A 15,771-nucleotide genomic window follows, 5' to 3' on the forward strand; every position below is an offset into this window, starting at 1 on the left:
GGCCCGATTCATAAGAAAAAGAAATTGGCTATTAACACGGGATTTTTTAAATATAATTTTAGGGGGTTCTAAATTTGAAATTACTTGCTTCCCAAATTAAATGTTTCATCTCATTTTCTTTTCCTAAGCCAGCGTCATTTGCCTTTTCTGCCCCACAGGGTGACATAATCAAATTAAGGGGGATGGGGAAATGGGGAGCAGATACCAGAAATGCTCAGAAAGATAAGGGGGACCACCTGTGCTTGAGCATGACAACGGGGAGGCAGCAGCTTGCGGGGGGCAGGACCTCGCCTGTGTGCCAGGCATCCTGAGTTCCCCCGCTGTGGGAAATGCTGATGCTACTTAATTCAAAAAACACAATTTCCAAAGTATGGACCACGAGAGGATATAGTGGAAGTACCGCCTCTAATCCAAGCGGAGCGCCTTCGCGGTGGAACGTGCTCCCTGGGGCGTGCGATGTGAACTTGCGTTTCTCCGTAGTTGTGTCAAGGACAGATGGGGCTCCAATGAATTGGGCTGTTTTTCCTGCTGTTTTTATGCCCAGCTTCTTGAAATGACAGTAGCTTTGTCCCCTCTTTTGATTCTCTTTGTGTTGTTCTTATCTTTTTACTTTTTACTTTTTTCTTTTTTTTAGTAATAGTCTATAAATTAGCACTTTTTAAAAAACATCTCAACCGAAGGTCGCAAGGCCAATGGCTGCGTTGCGGTGGAGGTTGAGAGAGCTGCTCTTCCCCCTTGGTCTCGGACCGGCCTCTCTGCCCTGCGAAGGCGCTTGGTCGTGTCACTGCTGAGGCACTAACCGGCCCTGGAGCTGGAGCGTCATCAGATTCTAGGAGATCCTAAAGGGAGACTCAAAGGCGAATGCACAGCCCCCTCCCCTACAACCCTGACCTCTTATCAGGGGCTCTTCCCACCACCCTTGGAAATCTGTCTCCTCAAGATACCTCCGTTTTTTATTTTTGGGGCTTTTTTTCTTTCTTTTTTTTTCATTTCGAATCGTTGGGGGAGGGGATTAAACACGTCCAGGGCTGAGAGATCTGTTGTGAAACTGAACACCCCCCGTGTTAATACGTTGGTTTGACCCTTGTTTTTTATGAGCCGGGCCCGCTGTGCCTCTAGTGTACTTGTATTGACTCTCATAGTTACCCTTTTAGTTTTACTGTGTTCTGTGAAAATTTGTAATTGGTTGAGAATCACTGTGGGCGTCCATTCTTATTCAACTAAATCTCCACAGGTTTTTTGAGCTGGTGTGGATTAGTTTAACTCTTGTATTCAACCATTAGTGCTACCACCTTCTCACATTACAATACAATTACTGGAAGCAAGTACTGCATTTCCTATGCAACAAAAAAAGGAAAAATAAAAAATTGCTAATGCTATGGAAGCTGTGTCATCATTTGCTTTGAATCACGCCCGGGTTGGGGTGTTCCAGTGACAGTTATGGGCGTGGATCGGCGTTTCCCCTGAAGACAGCCGTCTTTCTGCACCGTGAAGTTTGTGTTATCCTTGATGGATGTCAGACATGTAGATAGTGCCCCTCACAGAGTTCTGATGGGCAGTGTTCGCTTTTTTACCTACTTCAACAAATGCAAAACTTCACACTCACATAGTGCTTACTGTGTGCCTGATGCTGTTCTCAGTGCTTCAGGTGTTGTAGCAGGTTAGGGTCCAATCAGAAACCAGGAAAAGTGTCCAATAGGCTTTCCAGCAGAAGAGTCACCACCCTGGAGTTGGGGAAACAAAAGTGTCCAGAACCTAGGAGCTCCAAGGAGGACCCCACACAGCTGGTATTTGGATCTTTACTGACAAGGGTCACTGTGAGGGTGGGGGGCACCACATAGCTCAGACTCAGACCTCTGAGAGGCTGGTGGAGGGGAGTGCTTGGGGGGGATGGCAGCTGGTGCCAGGACCGCCGAGGAAGACACAGCCAACACAGCCAACAGTACTTCTGAGCAGACAAGGCAGGACCAGTGCTGGGAGAGTTGCAGGGAGCTGGAGGCTGTGGGTGCATCATGCTCTGTGGCTGACCAGTCGTGGGCAGGACCTGAGACCAGACGGAAGTCCCTTCTCTCCCTCCCCTCCTACTCCTAGCCTCCTGCCAGCCTCTCTCATTGGCTAGATCTAACCAGAGCCATCTGGCAATGGAGTCTGGAAAATGTCGTGAGAAAACTACCAGCCCCACAGAACAGCATATAGAAGGGTGGCCTTGGAGACCAGAGACAGTAAGTAAATAAACACATATCTTAATCCATTTGCTCCTCACAAGCACCCTGTGAGATCTGTATGATTGCCAATCCCCCTTTTACAGATGAGGAAATTGAGGCAGAGAGAGACTTAATAACTTACCTAAGGTCATATACGAAAAAAAATGGCCAGGTAGGGTTCAAACCCAAGAAGTCTGGCTCCAACTTCCATCCTATAATCACTACAATAGATTGACTCAATTATTTATTCAATAAATAGTTTTTGAGTACCTATTATGTGCCAGAGACTATGCCAGGGGCTGGGAATAGTAAGTAAGTAAAGACTAGGCAGCTCTTCTTAGGAAGTGTACAGCCTAGTGGGCAAAAATAAGCATTAATTCAAACAAACAGCAGCAAAGGTCAGCATGTAGTTGTGACAAGTGCTATAAAGCAACTGAGACTGGTAAGACAGAATTAACAAAGGGGCAAAGGGGATGAGCAAGGGGCAGAATGTTCCGGGCAGAAGGAGCAGCACGTACAAAGAGCCCGTGGTAGCCCTAAGAGGCACTTAAAGAAGTCCCGTTTGGAGGAAGATGAGAAAAGAAGAGGAAATATGGTATCAGATGAAGCTTCACATTTAGGTCAAGATATTGCAGGGCCTTGCCGGCATATTAAGGACTTTTGTCCTACCTGCTCAGAGCATCATAAAACATGTATCCGTCAGATGAGGCTAGATCTATGCTGTGACACAAATGGGTCCAAAAGCAGCAGCAGCTTACAATAAACAATGAAGGTTCACATTTTATTTTGCATGCCTGTTAAGGATTACCTGGGGCTTCTATACAGAATCTCCTCACTCTAGGACCCAGGGCAAAAAGCAGCTACCATCTGGACCATTGCTGGATATGTCAGCATAGGGGAAAGGAGCATGGTGAGACACACGCTGGCTTTGAACAATTCCGCCTGGAACTGACGCCACTTGCACTCACATTTCATCAGCCAGAGTGCATCACGTGGTTCAGCAGGACCAGGAAGGACAATCCTCCCTCAGGGAAGACCAGAGCGCACCACTGCAGATTGGTTTGAGGAGAGGAGGGAGGGATGTGCAGTGTGGAGAATGGGCTGAGTGGAGGAGGCCGGCGAGAACACTACTGCAGCAACCAGAGAGAGGACGGACCCCTGGCCTGTGGCGCCCGTGGTGGACTGGAAGAGAAGTGGGCAGATCAGAGAGATTAATAAGGATGTTAATAGCTACTGTGTATTGACCTTTTTTATGTGCTAAGTGCTATAGGTGCTTTATCCCATTAAAGCTAATATTGTCTCTCTTACTGCAGCTTTTCAAAAGGTACAGTTAGTCCTCAAAACACATTTCTGATTTGGGTGAACAGATCAATTTCCCCAGTATGTCCCTTAAAGTCTAAGTTAGAATCAGTTACTACCTTTCAGTTACTACTGTGGCCAATAGCAGGCACTTTGGTCTTTAATTATTTGGAGTTAAGAACTTGGAATTAAAGTCAGTTACCACCGGTCCTTCACTGACACACCCTATGACAGACTGTGTGTAGGTACCAGGCGGTGTGGAGATCAAAGGCACGGGGGCAGACGCAGGACTGCCTGGGTTGAATCTTGGCTCTGTATTTCAATAGCTCTGTGGTGTTGGTGAGTGCCTCAGTTTTCCCACTGGTAAGATGGGAAGAAGAATAATGGCCCCTAACCGCCTCACAAGGCTGCTGTGAATATCTGATGAGTTAACATTTGTAAAGCAGGTAGCAGTGGCCTGGCCCATTGTTAACGCTATGTGAATGCTGTGACCAAAAAGACAAGTGATTCCAAAATGTAGAGCTAAGGCATTCTTCCAGCACATTGATGGCATGTCTTCTTCCTTTTCATTTCCAGGCCTTTATGTGGGTGAATTTTGAAAAAACTTTCATCTAACACCTGCCTCCACTAAGTAGGAAGAAGTAGCATTTAAAATATACTTGAAGGGTCTGAGGACAGACAACTTGGGTTTAAATCTCAGTTTCTCATTTTATTTGTTCTGTGATATTAGGAGCCTCAGTTTTCCTGTCTGTAAAATGGGCAAAAGGATAGGACCTACCTCATAAGATCATTATGGAAGTTAAATGAACTAACGCACGTAGAGCACCCAGCACAGTATCAACCACGTAACAACTATTATTATTTGCAGCCTTGGATTGGTGCCTCCTAAGGAGAGGAACCTGGACATTGGGAGGGCAATATTGTACAGTGGAAAGAAGCCTGGGCTTGAAACGAGAGAGGACTTGTAGTGAGTTGCACATTCACCATCTATGCACCATACGATATTAAACAAGTCATTACACCTCTCTCTGAGTCTCCATGGAGACAGAGGCCCGGATGAGCCAATGAGTACGGATGGCGAGCACGTGCAGGGAAGCCCAGTTCCCAGTGTCAGGCACTGGGCTACGCTGACTAGAACCCAGCCGGAGTCGAGGCCCACCTGGCTCTGCTCCCTATTTCCCTCAACAGTGTGAACTGCCAGGGAAATCCATTCTCATCGGGCAGGGAGGTTGGCCAAGAGAAGTGGTGCTGGTTGTTGTTTTAATCCTTCAAGTTCTGGCTCTCTGGTAAACAAACAAAAACATAACAACAACAACAACAACAACAACAACAACAACAACAAAACATGGCTAAAGTATAGAGGTTTTACTGGCCTTTAGGGGAAAACAGGGCTTCCCTTGACCTATGAGGAATGAATGAGCTTCTAGTCATCCCTGAGACACAGAAGCCCATCCCATACTCACTTTCCACCTGGTACATTCAGTTTGGATTTCAAGTTCATTACAGGGAGCCTGTTAAAACAAACAAAAGTTACATTTATTTCTACTGTCACATTTAAAATTTTTTCCATTGTGGAAAAATACTATTATGTACAAAATAGAAAGACTTGAGTAACGCATTCCCTTGTACCTAGTATCCATCACTTACAGTTAACTCCTACCCGCTCCATATTCCACCCACTTCTTGACCACCCCCGGATTATTTTGAAGCAAATCTCATGTATCATATATTTCACCCATAAATATTCCAGAGTCCATCTCTAAAAGACAAAGCAGCTTTTATAACATATATTCACAATACCATTTCACACCCCCAAATATTAACATCTCCTTAATATCGTCAATAACCAGTGTTGAAATACTCCCAACTGTAGTACGATTTTTCTTAATAATTTGGCCAAATAAGGATCCAAATAAAGTCCATACACTAAGTGGTTTGTATGTACCTTAAATATATAAATCTATAGGATTCCTTCTCCTTCTCTTTCATTTTCTTGCAATTATTTGCTGAAGAAACTGGGCCATTTGTCCTGAAGAGTTTTTCAGAGTCTCAGTCTTGTGGATTGCATCCACGTGACATAAGTACGTTCCAACTCTAAACTAGAAGCATATTCTCGACCTCGGAAGTGGATCCGATGGGCTTGCAGTGCCAAGGTTGCCTCACACACTGTTATGGGATGGACCAAGGAACTCATCTTGGGTGTATGCCCCTACTCAGGGAGCTGTGGCCAAAATAACTGGGCCAAAGTGAAAGATGGCCCCTGTTCTCCACCAACTCCATCCCTCGCTGGTTTTTTTTCTCTGACAGTGAGAGTGGAGGCAAATGAGGGTCTACCTGGATGGAAAAGAACACTGTCTCCTTTGCTACCTATTGCTGACAAAAAAAAAAAAAGAGAGAGAGAGAGAGGGAAGAAAAAAAAGAAGAGAAAAGAGAAGAGAAGACAAGAAAAGAAAGACAGCTTCTACCTTTAAGAAGAACAAGATGAATAATTCTGGTTAAAAGGCAGCTAAAAGTCTTTCTGTTCTTGCCTCTTTCTACTATGGGCATCCTCTTCCCTCGCAAATGTATGCCCTTGAGACAGAAGTCAGTCCCAGGCAGGGAGGGGGGCTTCCGATCAGCTCTAGGGAGCAGAGGGGCTGGATTCTTAGGGCCACAAGATCACTTCATTGAGCGCGTCTGCCACTTCCACTTGTACCATCACTGATTCTGAACACTGGCCTGGGCCACACTCTGGTCCATGACACACAAAATCTCATTGTGTCAAGCCCTTGCAAGAATTATTGAGTATCTTCCCTGTGCCAGAACTTGGGGCTGGAGAAGGACATGAATCTGAGATCACCGCCAGAGAAATAGAGTCTAGCAGAGGAAACAGACATGAAAACTGAATAACTGCACCTTGGTCCTGTGAGAACCAGGAAGGCATCACGTGCCAGGTAATCTGGGACCAGCTATGCCCAAGGGAGAAGGAGCCACAAGGAGGAGATGCACAATCTAGACCTTCGAGGATGAAGAAGAGTTCAAGAGCCTGGCTAGAAGATATAAACAGCGGTAGTGATAAAAATAGTAAGAACAGCTAACACGTCCTGGGTGAGCCCTTACTTCATCACACACATCTCTGAGGGCTTTACATGCACTCTCACATATAACCCAACCCTATGAAGGAGAGGCAACTGTTATTCCCATTTTACAGACAAGGAGACTGAGTCACAGAGCATTTCAGTAACTTTTCTTACATATAATAACTTCCTGTGTGTGACTTTAAAATGCACTCAGGGGCTTAAGGGTGGAGCACATTTCTAAATCACAATTAGTTCCAAATGTCAGTCTGGTTCACTGCCCTCTTCCTGGTGCCTAGAACAGTACTTGGTACACAAAAGGTACTTTGTTCCATGATGAGATCAGCAACAGTTGGATCATTCAGCTTTACTTGCACCTCCTGATCTGCTCTTCATCCTTCTCCAAGCTGCTCTCTGCTCAGGAGGTGGACCGTGTGACCTCATCCTTGACCTCACGTTTTCAGTGGGGACCAGCCAGTCAGAAGCCCTGAGGGTAAGGAGGACAGTGATGTCAGGGCATTTATTTCCCTGGCTGTCTCCCTAAGCCCCCACTGGCTGGTGGCATTCTTCAACAGAAGGTCACAGCCCCTCTCGAGATGGTCCTAATTTCTCCTTTTAGATTCTGATAACTACTCCCTCTCCTCATGCCTTTAGGCTCGGGACAGTAAGAGCTTTGGGTACCGCTCTGTCCTTTGTAATTTCTCTACATCTTACTCAGACCTTTGTAAATAGCTTCTTTATTAACCTCTTGCAAATGATCTTGAGTTGAATTTGCCATCTGTTTCCTGCTAGAACCTGGACTGATAGAGTGGTCAAGCCAGAGCAGGCTTCCAGAATCTTCTTTCTCCTAAACTCCAGAAGAGGCTCAGATTTATTCACATGATGGCTGTCAAAACCATAAATTTCCCCATCTTAGTTTATCCTAGACTCAGAAGGCTGGACTCAACCTTCAAAGGTCACGCAAGTCCATTTCCATGCCTCGGGTGAGGAATCCAGCCCCCACCGCCATCCCCGACTGCTCCTGTCAGAGGGAAGTATATCTTACTTTGAAGAGCTCCAGGTAAGGAGCCAACATAACTCACTCCAGTGTCTTCATACTCCCTGCCTGATAAATCTCCCTCCTGTCTAACACGAACCCTTCCCGTTAACAGGTGAAGCTCGCTTCCTGTGTCTGCTCCTCGCAAGAGATGCACAAAAGATCCTTCATTCTTTGAAAATAGGCATTAAATCATCTTTACCTCCTTTCTCTAGCTCTGAAGTGCAGATCAATGAAAGCAGATCATCTGCCCACGCTGGTCCCACGTCGTTGTGGGGGAACCTGCGCTGCAGTGAGCACTTACAGTCGTGAGCTCTAGAAGGATGGCTGGGGTTGGGAGGAGAAGACGGAGCCCAAACCTCCCCTGGAGGACGGCTGCCTGGGGTCCTGCCAGGAGCCCTGGGAAATTCTTCCTCCACTTTGACTTACTGATCTCCTTGGCCGTCTGTCCTCTGGCTTGTTGTCCTCACCCTGAATTCCTTAGGGGGCTAGTTTGCTGGTGGTCACCAGCCCTGACTAAAGCTGCTGCTCTGGAGACAGCTCTGGAGACACCTCTGCTTCCTCCCCTCAGACTCCACCCGACGGGGCTCACGCTGGGCTCGAACCGAGCCAGCCAGCCACCAGGAACAGCAGTGCACCCGGGATCTGACAGCCCTCAGAGCCCACGAACCACTGGTTTCAGATAAATTGTCTTTCGAATTTTCCTTCTTTAAAAAAAATTCTTATTTTATTTATGTATTGTTTTTGTTTGGGGGGAAGTAATTAGGTTTATTTATTTGCTTATTTATTCTAACAGAGGTACTGGGGATTGAACCCAAGACCTGGTGCATGCTAAGAATGCACTCTACCACTGAGCTATACCCTCCCCCCCATCACATTTTCTTTCAAAAGTTTCAAAATTCTCCTCCCCGAAACCTCACTTGAAAAATCCCAATTTCTCACTATGCCGTATACCAGAAACGAACACAACATTGTAAAGAGAATATATGTCAATAAAAAATAAATAAACGAACATAAAAATCCCAATGGCATATTTTAGACCATTTACCTAGATCTTGAAAGTGTTCTCCGACCTGACACACTTTGTTTGCTCTCACTCCTAGACTGGGAAACGCATTCACACAGGGCCTTTGCCGCATTCCCACAAAAGCACGCACGACTGATAAAAGGGGCCTTCCTTACTGTTCCTACATCAATTAGACGTCCAGCTGTGAAACTCCAGTCAGCACAAGAGTAGGTGCTTGGCTTGTGTCACTGCGTCATCCCGTTTAATCGCTAATCCTCCCCGTAACCCAGCAAGGCAGGTGTTATTAATCCCACTTTAAAAAGTGAAGAGACTGTAAGACACAGAAAGATGAAAAAGTCACCCAGCTTGTAAGTGTGAAACACAAGGGTTCACATCTGAACCCTGAGAGGGGTGTGAAATCTATTTAGACAAAGAGAAATGCTAGCAACTAACACTATGGGATATTTATACCCAAAAGGTGCTCATAATTAGGACTTGTACGTGCCTTATAACCCTAAAGTTCTTTCAAAATAATCAAAGAGAGATCTGAATTGTTTTGGCACCACTTGAGTGTGCTAAATTTTTAAAACAGTTCTTGTCCGTTGAAAATAAATGGTCAGTACCGTGAGTTTACGAGGGGCTGAGTTGGGAGCATGGCTCACTCACATGTCACTCACGAGGACATACCAGCACATCTACCACACAGGGCGAGAGGAGTCCTGATCCTCCCAACGGATCAGTCCTTCAAAAGCTCTCTAGAAGTCAGGTCAGGGCAAACCCTCGACCACAGCACAGAAATCTGGGTATTTGCCAACAGCAGGGCAAGAGGAAGTCAGAGAGCCACACTCCGGCCCACTGCCCCTTGAGTGACCTGAGCCTCATGGTCTCCTGGGATGGAAAATACACAGGACCTGGACTCAGGGTCCAGTCTGGAGCTGAGAGGTCATGCACTGATACCTGGCCCAGCAGGCCTGGGTCTGCCTTTCTCCTCTGACACTTTTACATCCTGGTTCGCCTCACATCTCTGCGCCTCAGCAGTCCTCATTTGTAAAAGATGTGTGTGTGTGTGTGTGTGTGTGTGTGTGTGTGTGTGTGTGTGTGTGTGTGTCGGGTGGCTCTCACAGGGAGATAAAACTCCTTGTTACACAAAGGAAGGTCATATGAAGATTGACAATTGGATTTTAAGGGCTGAGAGAAATGGAGCAGAGACAGGTGTGCCTGAGTCTGCCTCTGCCTAGGGGAAAGGTGTCACCAGGCTCCTCCGTCCCTCCCCCTACAGTCTAAAAACCCAGCCTGCTGGGTCCAGAAAGCACAAGAAGTGTCCCCTGCCCTGTGGTACATCTGGCTCACTTCTACTGAGATATTCATTGGCCAAGCCCAGAGGTCCCTTCAGGAAGTACCTCCAGGCCAACCTGGGCCTCAGGCTATTTGGCCAAGGCTTTGGAGCTGGGATGCACAGAGACCAGCCCCCTCTGCACCACAGGCAGCATCTCTCCCTCTGAATGGCTCTGTGCAGGTGACCCCAGTGTCACAGAACATTCCCAACTCCCACCTGGGCAGGTTCTGTCAAAAGGCCGCTTTCGCCCCCTCCACCTCCTCAGCTTCCTGCCTTATTGAGGCTGGATTCCCAACAAATTCGTTCGGTGGAGGGTTTTTTCCTGGGTGCCTAGCAAATGTTTCTTGACGTTGAAACATACAAAATGGTAATGTCTCTCTAAGGTAAGAGAATTCAGTACATGGAGGCTCTGCTAGCTTCTTGGGATGGGAGAAGCAAAACTAGCTTCCTTATTTCTAGATTATTATAATAATGAGAGCAAACCTCAAACTGGTGTCTCCATAAATTGGCCTGCATTCACGATGACCAAGTGCCAACAATGTGCCAAGGGGTTCTTTTCCAACTATCTCCTCTGAACAAAAGGTAATAAAATAACCTGTGCTTAGATAAACAAGATTATACTGTATAGCACAGGGAAACATATACAGGATCTTATGGTAGCTCACAGAGAAAAAAAAGTGACAATGGATATATATATATACATATATATATGTTTGTGTATAACTGAAAAATTGTGCTCTACACTGGAATTTGACACATTATAAAATGATTATAAATCAATTAAAAAATGTTAAAAAAAAAATAACCTGTGCTTTAGAGCAGAGATGCCACAGAGATACTGAGGACACATGCTCCATTCTGCTCCCTGGGGCCACTCGTTGTTTGTCATCCCCTCCCCCTCAAAAAGAGATACCTGTAAATGAAGCTGGAAGTGAACTGGTTGCTATGAACCGAGCCCACAACCAAAGCCAAGCCCTGGCTCTTACACAACAAGCTCAAGGGGCACTGCTCTCCTTGGCCAGTGTCACAGATTTTCTGAAGAGACCAACTGTTTTCCTCCCTTGTCCAGGGAGGAAATGATACACGAGCTCTAGGGAAAGAAAGGCAAAAAGAGTTTTAGAAGAAAGAGGTGGCGCTGAGTGTTTGCCCACCTGGTGTCCCTGTTGGTTCGGAAAGATGGGGGGAGGGGAGGCAGAGAAATACACAGAAGCAAGTCCTGAGGGAGGAGGGGGCACAAGGTGCAAGTGGCAACCCTGCGCCGCCCTGATGGAGACATGGATGTTGGGAGTGTGGGTCTGTGGGCCGTCCACAAAAGGCCACCTGGGGAGGCCAGGGATGCCCAGCAGAGATGTCCATGAACGGGCCCACAGGAGTGAGAGAAGACGAGGCGCCCTCCTTGTAAATCCCTCATACAGGGCCTACCCAGCAGCCAGAGGTGCCCCCAGACAGAGCCGCCCCCAGGCATTGGCTGCGATGAGAGGTGAGGCCGAGGGGGCCGCAGCGTCTCTGGCAACATAAGAACAAGATGCAGGAGAGACAGGAGCATGCCCCCCCTTTTCCCACTGCTGTCCAGCCGCGGCTGTCTCTGCCCCTTGCATTGAGCCAACTCCGGAGACGGGGAGGGGAGAAACTGGAAATGATTTTGAGCTGGATGTGGGCCCGATCATTCTAAATTTGACAGGAATCGCTGATTGGTCTGAATTTACCCAAAAGCATCTAGATTGAGTTGCCTGCCAAAGACAGCTTAGAAGCTGAGAATCACAAACGAAAGAGAGTTACCATTTTTTTTTTTTTTTTTTTTTTTTACTCACCCAAATGAAGACTGTGAGATGGCAGGCACTCTGCAGCTGTCAGTCACCGTAAGTCAAGGGTACCCTGGCCTGGAACACGGAGGCGGACTCCCTGCTTGGGGTGGGAGAAGAAAAAAATCTCATTGTTTTGACTTTTGTGTAGCAGCAAAGACAAACTGCAAATAATATCTGACCAAGTTGTAAATGTAATTGTAAATGTAAAAATAATAAAGATAGTAACAGCTGCTACCAAAACTGAGCACCGCGTGCCAGCCATTTGCCAATGTTGTTTTACTTAAACCAACGAAAATCCTGCCTGCGTCACAACAGAGAGGTTGCTCCACATGACTGAGGTCGGTGGGAGGACCGGCCACCCAATCGTGCTTTCCCAGTAAGTCCTGTAGCTCAGGGGCCCTGTCAGCTAAGATGAGGAGGAAAAGGTCACGCCTGGAGACCAGGTGCGCGGAGGTGTAAGATTCCTGACTTGGGTACCGTCCCATCTCCTTACTCTGCTCTTCTGACCTCAGTACTCTGGCTCCCAATTGAGGTAGTCAGACCAAGGGTCAGGGCTTCGATGTGGCAAGTGAGGCAATTTCTAGCATGCAAGATCGAAGAAGGTGCCAAAACAACTCAGTAATCATGATAATATGTTAGTGCAAATTTTTTTTTAGTAAAAATTAATGCAAAAATATTCAGGACAAACAAAATATCAACATTTGAAATAAAGACAGAGTCACAATGACTGCTTTTTCTTTTTGTGTCAGGCTGCAGTATGGCTCAGCATTGACCCTAAAAAGAAGAAAGAAAACTGTCTTTATTCACAAGCCATATGGTTGCGAGGAAAATTCAAAGAATCTACAGGAAAACTTTCCTTCAACCTGTAAGTGAGACCAGCAGATGTGTTTGTCTGCTCAGGCTGCTATGACATAATACCATTATTTCTCCCAGTTCTGGGGGCTGGTAAGTTAAAAATCAAGGTGCCAGCAAGGGAGGTTTCATTTTTGAGGCCTCTTTTCTTGGCTCCTAGGTGGCCACCTCCCCTCTGGGTACTCATGTGACTCCTTCTTTATGCAGGTTTAGAAGGAGAGAGAGAAAGCAAATTCTCAGCTGCCTCTTCTCCTAAGGCACTAAGCCCATCCTGAGGGGTCCTGAACCTCCCAGCACCCTGTGCATTTCCTACCCGCCTCCCATTAATATTGGCATTTTTCCCTTTATGTATCTGTCTTTATCTCTAGACTCAGAGTCGGAAACACTTCTGGATCCTCAGTGCTGGGTAAAGAAAAGGTGCTCCACAAACAAGCTGCTGAACTGTTGGCTGTGTCAAACTGCAGGAAGCCAAGGGAAGACTGCGGTCAGGCTACAGACACGATGGAAAAGCGGGTGAGCCTGGGGAAACAGGCAGGATATATTGGAAAAAGGAGAGATGGGCCTCTAAGGGGCCACCTGGGACGCCTCAGCAGAAGTAGAGATGTGGGGAACACATAGGAGCCTCCAGAGAAGAGGAGGTTGGGGCCATTTGAGTCTAGACTGCCTCTTCCTCCCAGGCTCTGATTCTTGGGTTGATGGATTGGTTAGGAGAGTCCCTGTACCTCCTACCACTCCGCCCTCCTGCCCTGGCCCCACGTGCCTATGGGGTTGTGATAGGAACAACCCACGCCTCAATGTAGGATCCAAATTCCCGCCTCTTCTGTTATCAGAGCTGCATCTGCAGGAGCGAGTCAGGGAGTCTTGGTGCTGAGACCCATAAATCTGCTTTCAAATGCCCAGAGCCTCTTCTCCCTGCATCTGTGCAAGATACCCTAAAGTCCCTCCTTCCCGAGGAAGCAACCACCCGGCTTATGACAGAAACATCCCCTCTGCAACCAAAGCCCTTGTCCTTTCCAGGCACTTGCTCCAAGAGCTGTTGCCTGACTCACTCTCCTTTGTGAATGGCATTTGGCAACATCGCCAACTCCTGGGGATCCCTCAGTCACGCACCTGGACACCTGGGGGTGGGGAGGGGGGCACGCTCCAGGCTCACAGTCCAGAGGGTACTTCTTCGCCTACCTACTTTTAGTCCCCATGGAGGCCAAGGCACTGCCAGAAACAGCCCCACACCTGACTCTTTTTGAAACTAAAAGGAGAATCGAGAAGATCAGTGACTTACACACTTCCTTTTAAATAACCTGAATATAGCTGGAGTAGGCAGAGTGATAACGTCACCTAAAAAGGAAGAAAGATGGATACAAAATAACCCTACAAAAACGATACTGCAGACTATCACAAGCAAACAGCCTCTGCATGGAAAAAAGAAAAATAAAAAAGGACCTGGAAGGAATTGATCAAGGTATCACACCGTATCTTCCAAATAGTCTATAATGGGCGTGCTAATTCTATTTTCCAAGTAAGCCTATCTTGCGTGCGTATGCCTCTTGTACACATATCTTGAAAAATACCAATACACATTTTGTAAAGAAATCATATGGATTTATCTGTTACTCTTGTTCTCTGATTTGGCAGACGGAGCTGGCACCTCTTACCCAAACGATTACAACAGCAACAAGCGACTCCTGCCCCACCAGCTCAGAGCCGTCTGTGCCAGGCATGGCGTGGGCTGGGTTGGTAGCGTGGAGGTTATTCGTAACCCTGGTGGCAGCTGCCTCTTCAAGTGGCGGCAGTAGCCAGACTGCAGTGCGCTGCACAGTGAGACGGGGCAAGGGAATGGAGGGTTACTTTTGGTTTTAGAAGAACAGATGCAGGAAAGGTTCTCTGTAAGGAGGGTGCATTGCTTTGCTGGGGCTGCCATAACAAAACGCCACAGATGGGGAGGGGGTGTGGGGCAGGGGGGGCAGCTTCAACAACAGAAATTTCTTTTCTCAAAGTTCTAGACTCTGGAAGTCCAAGATCAAGGCATCAGCGGGTTTGGTTTCTTTGGCGACCTCTCTCCTGACTGCCTTCTCACGGTGTCCTTGCATGGTCCTCCCCCTGCATGCACGTCACATTGTACATCCAAATTTCCTCTTCTCGGAAGGACGCCAGGCAGACTGGACCACGGTCCACTCAAAGGCCTTGTGTTAACTCAGTCACCTCTTCAAAGGCCCCCTCTCCACATGCAGTCACATTCTAAGATACTGGGAGGTTGAGGCTTTGACATCAGAATGTGGGAGCGGGGGGGGGGGGGGACACAATTCAGCCCATAACAGAGGTCAAGGAATTTTTTTTCTTTTAATATGCAATTGACAGCATTTTTAATGCGGAAAGGGGTCACAGAGAAAGAGAGGACGATTGATAGAGGAAAAACGCTGAGGCTGGGGAAGGGCTAGGATGCAGAGCCTGGGGGGAAGGAAGCCCTGGGCAGTGGGGTGGAGGCTTCCACCCCAGTCAGTGGGGGAGGCAAGGGGGCGGAGCAGGTGCCATCATAGCTCACGTCTTCACACGACAGAGGGAACCAGTGCCCGGGAGCTTAAACTGGAACCATTTTATGGACAGTTTGGCCATATATGTCAAAAACTTTAAAAATTGCATGTGAATTGACCTAAAAATTCTACTTCAGGGAATCTATCTCAGGGAAATAATTAGAGATGTGCCCCAGGATGACTAGACAGATAGAACCGCAGTGTTGTTTGTAATTTTTAAAGGGCAGAAAACAACATCAATAGCCAAACATGGAGGACTAGCTAAGCAAACTGGTGTATGTTCTTAAAACGGAGCCCACACGTTAGTAGGACCTGAGCACGCGTGCGGACGTCAGTTATAGAAGTGTGCTGACTGTGGTGTGATGATGGGATGCTGCAGCCTTAAATGAGAAGAGGAAATTACACAAAGAATGACCAAGCTTTCTTTAAAAGGTGGCAGATACATATAAGAGAGAAACGAGAGTCCATGTGTGGGAGGCAAAGGTTAATGTGGTGGTCTCTGGCTGGGGGAATTTAGGAAGCTAATTTCTTTTTGCTTACCTATAGTTTCTAATTTTTGCTACAGTGAACATATTATTTAAGCAAGGCAGGGTGGAAAGCAATAAAATTTTTTTTTAATGTACCACCTGGGTTTCTTTTCAGGGCTATT

General features: G+C 47.0%; 1 long non-coding RNA gene across 9 annotated transcripts; it reads right to left on the minus strand.

The window, feature by feature from the left end:
• Nucleotides 1-978: 978 nt before the first annotated feature.
• LOC116668037 lies at nucleotides 979-12,086 on the minus strand. 9 transcript variants are annotated; one of them, XR_004325086.1, is made up of 6 exons: nucleotides 11,978-12,086; nucleotides 11,749-11,842; nucleotides 6,937-7,046; nucleotides 4,967-5,014; nucleotides 4,663-4,786; nucleotides 2,965-3,386 (listed from the first exon to the last, which is right to left on the minus strand). It is a non-coding gene; the product is annotated as an uncharacterized LOC116668037 (long non-coding RNA). The 9 variants fall into 9 exon arrangements; XR_004325089.1 differs by having other exon boundaries at nucleotides 11,749-11,839; nucleotides 11,978-11,987; XR_004325090.1 differs by lacking the exons at nucleotides 6,937-7,046; nucleotides 11,978-12,086 and adding an exon at nucleotides 979-1,724 and having other exon boundaries at nucleotides 3,173-3,386; nucleotides 11,749-11,950.
• Nucleotides 12,087-15,771: the final 3,685 nt, after the last annotated feature.

Source organism: Camelus ferus, chromosome 13 (genome assembly GCF_009834535.1).
Source record: "Camelus ferus isolate YT-003-E chromosome 13, BCGSAC_Cfer_1.0, whole genome shotgun sequence".
NCBI lineage: Eukaryota > Metazoa > Chordata > Mammalia > Artiodactyla > Camelidae > Camelus > Camelus ferus.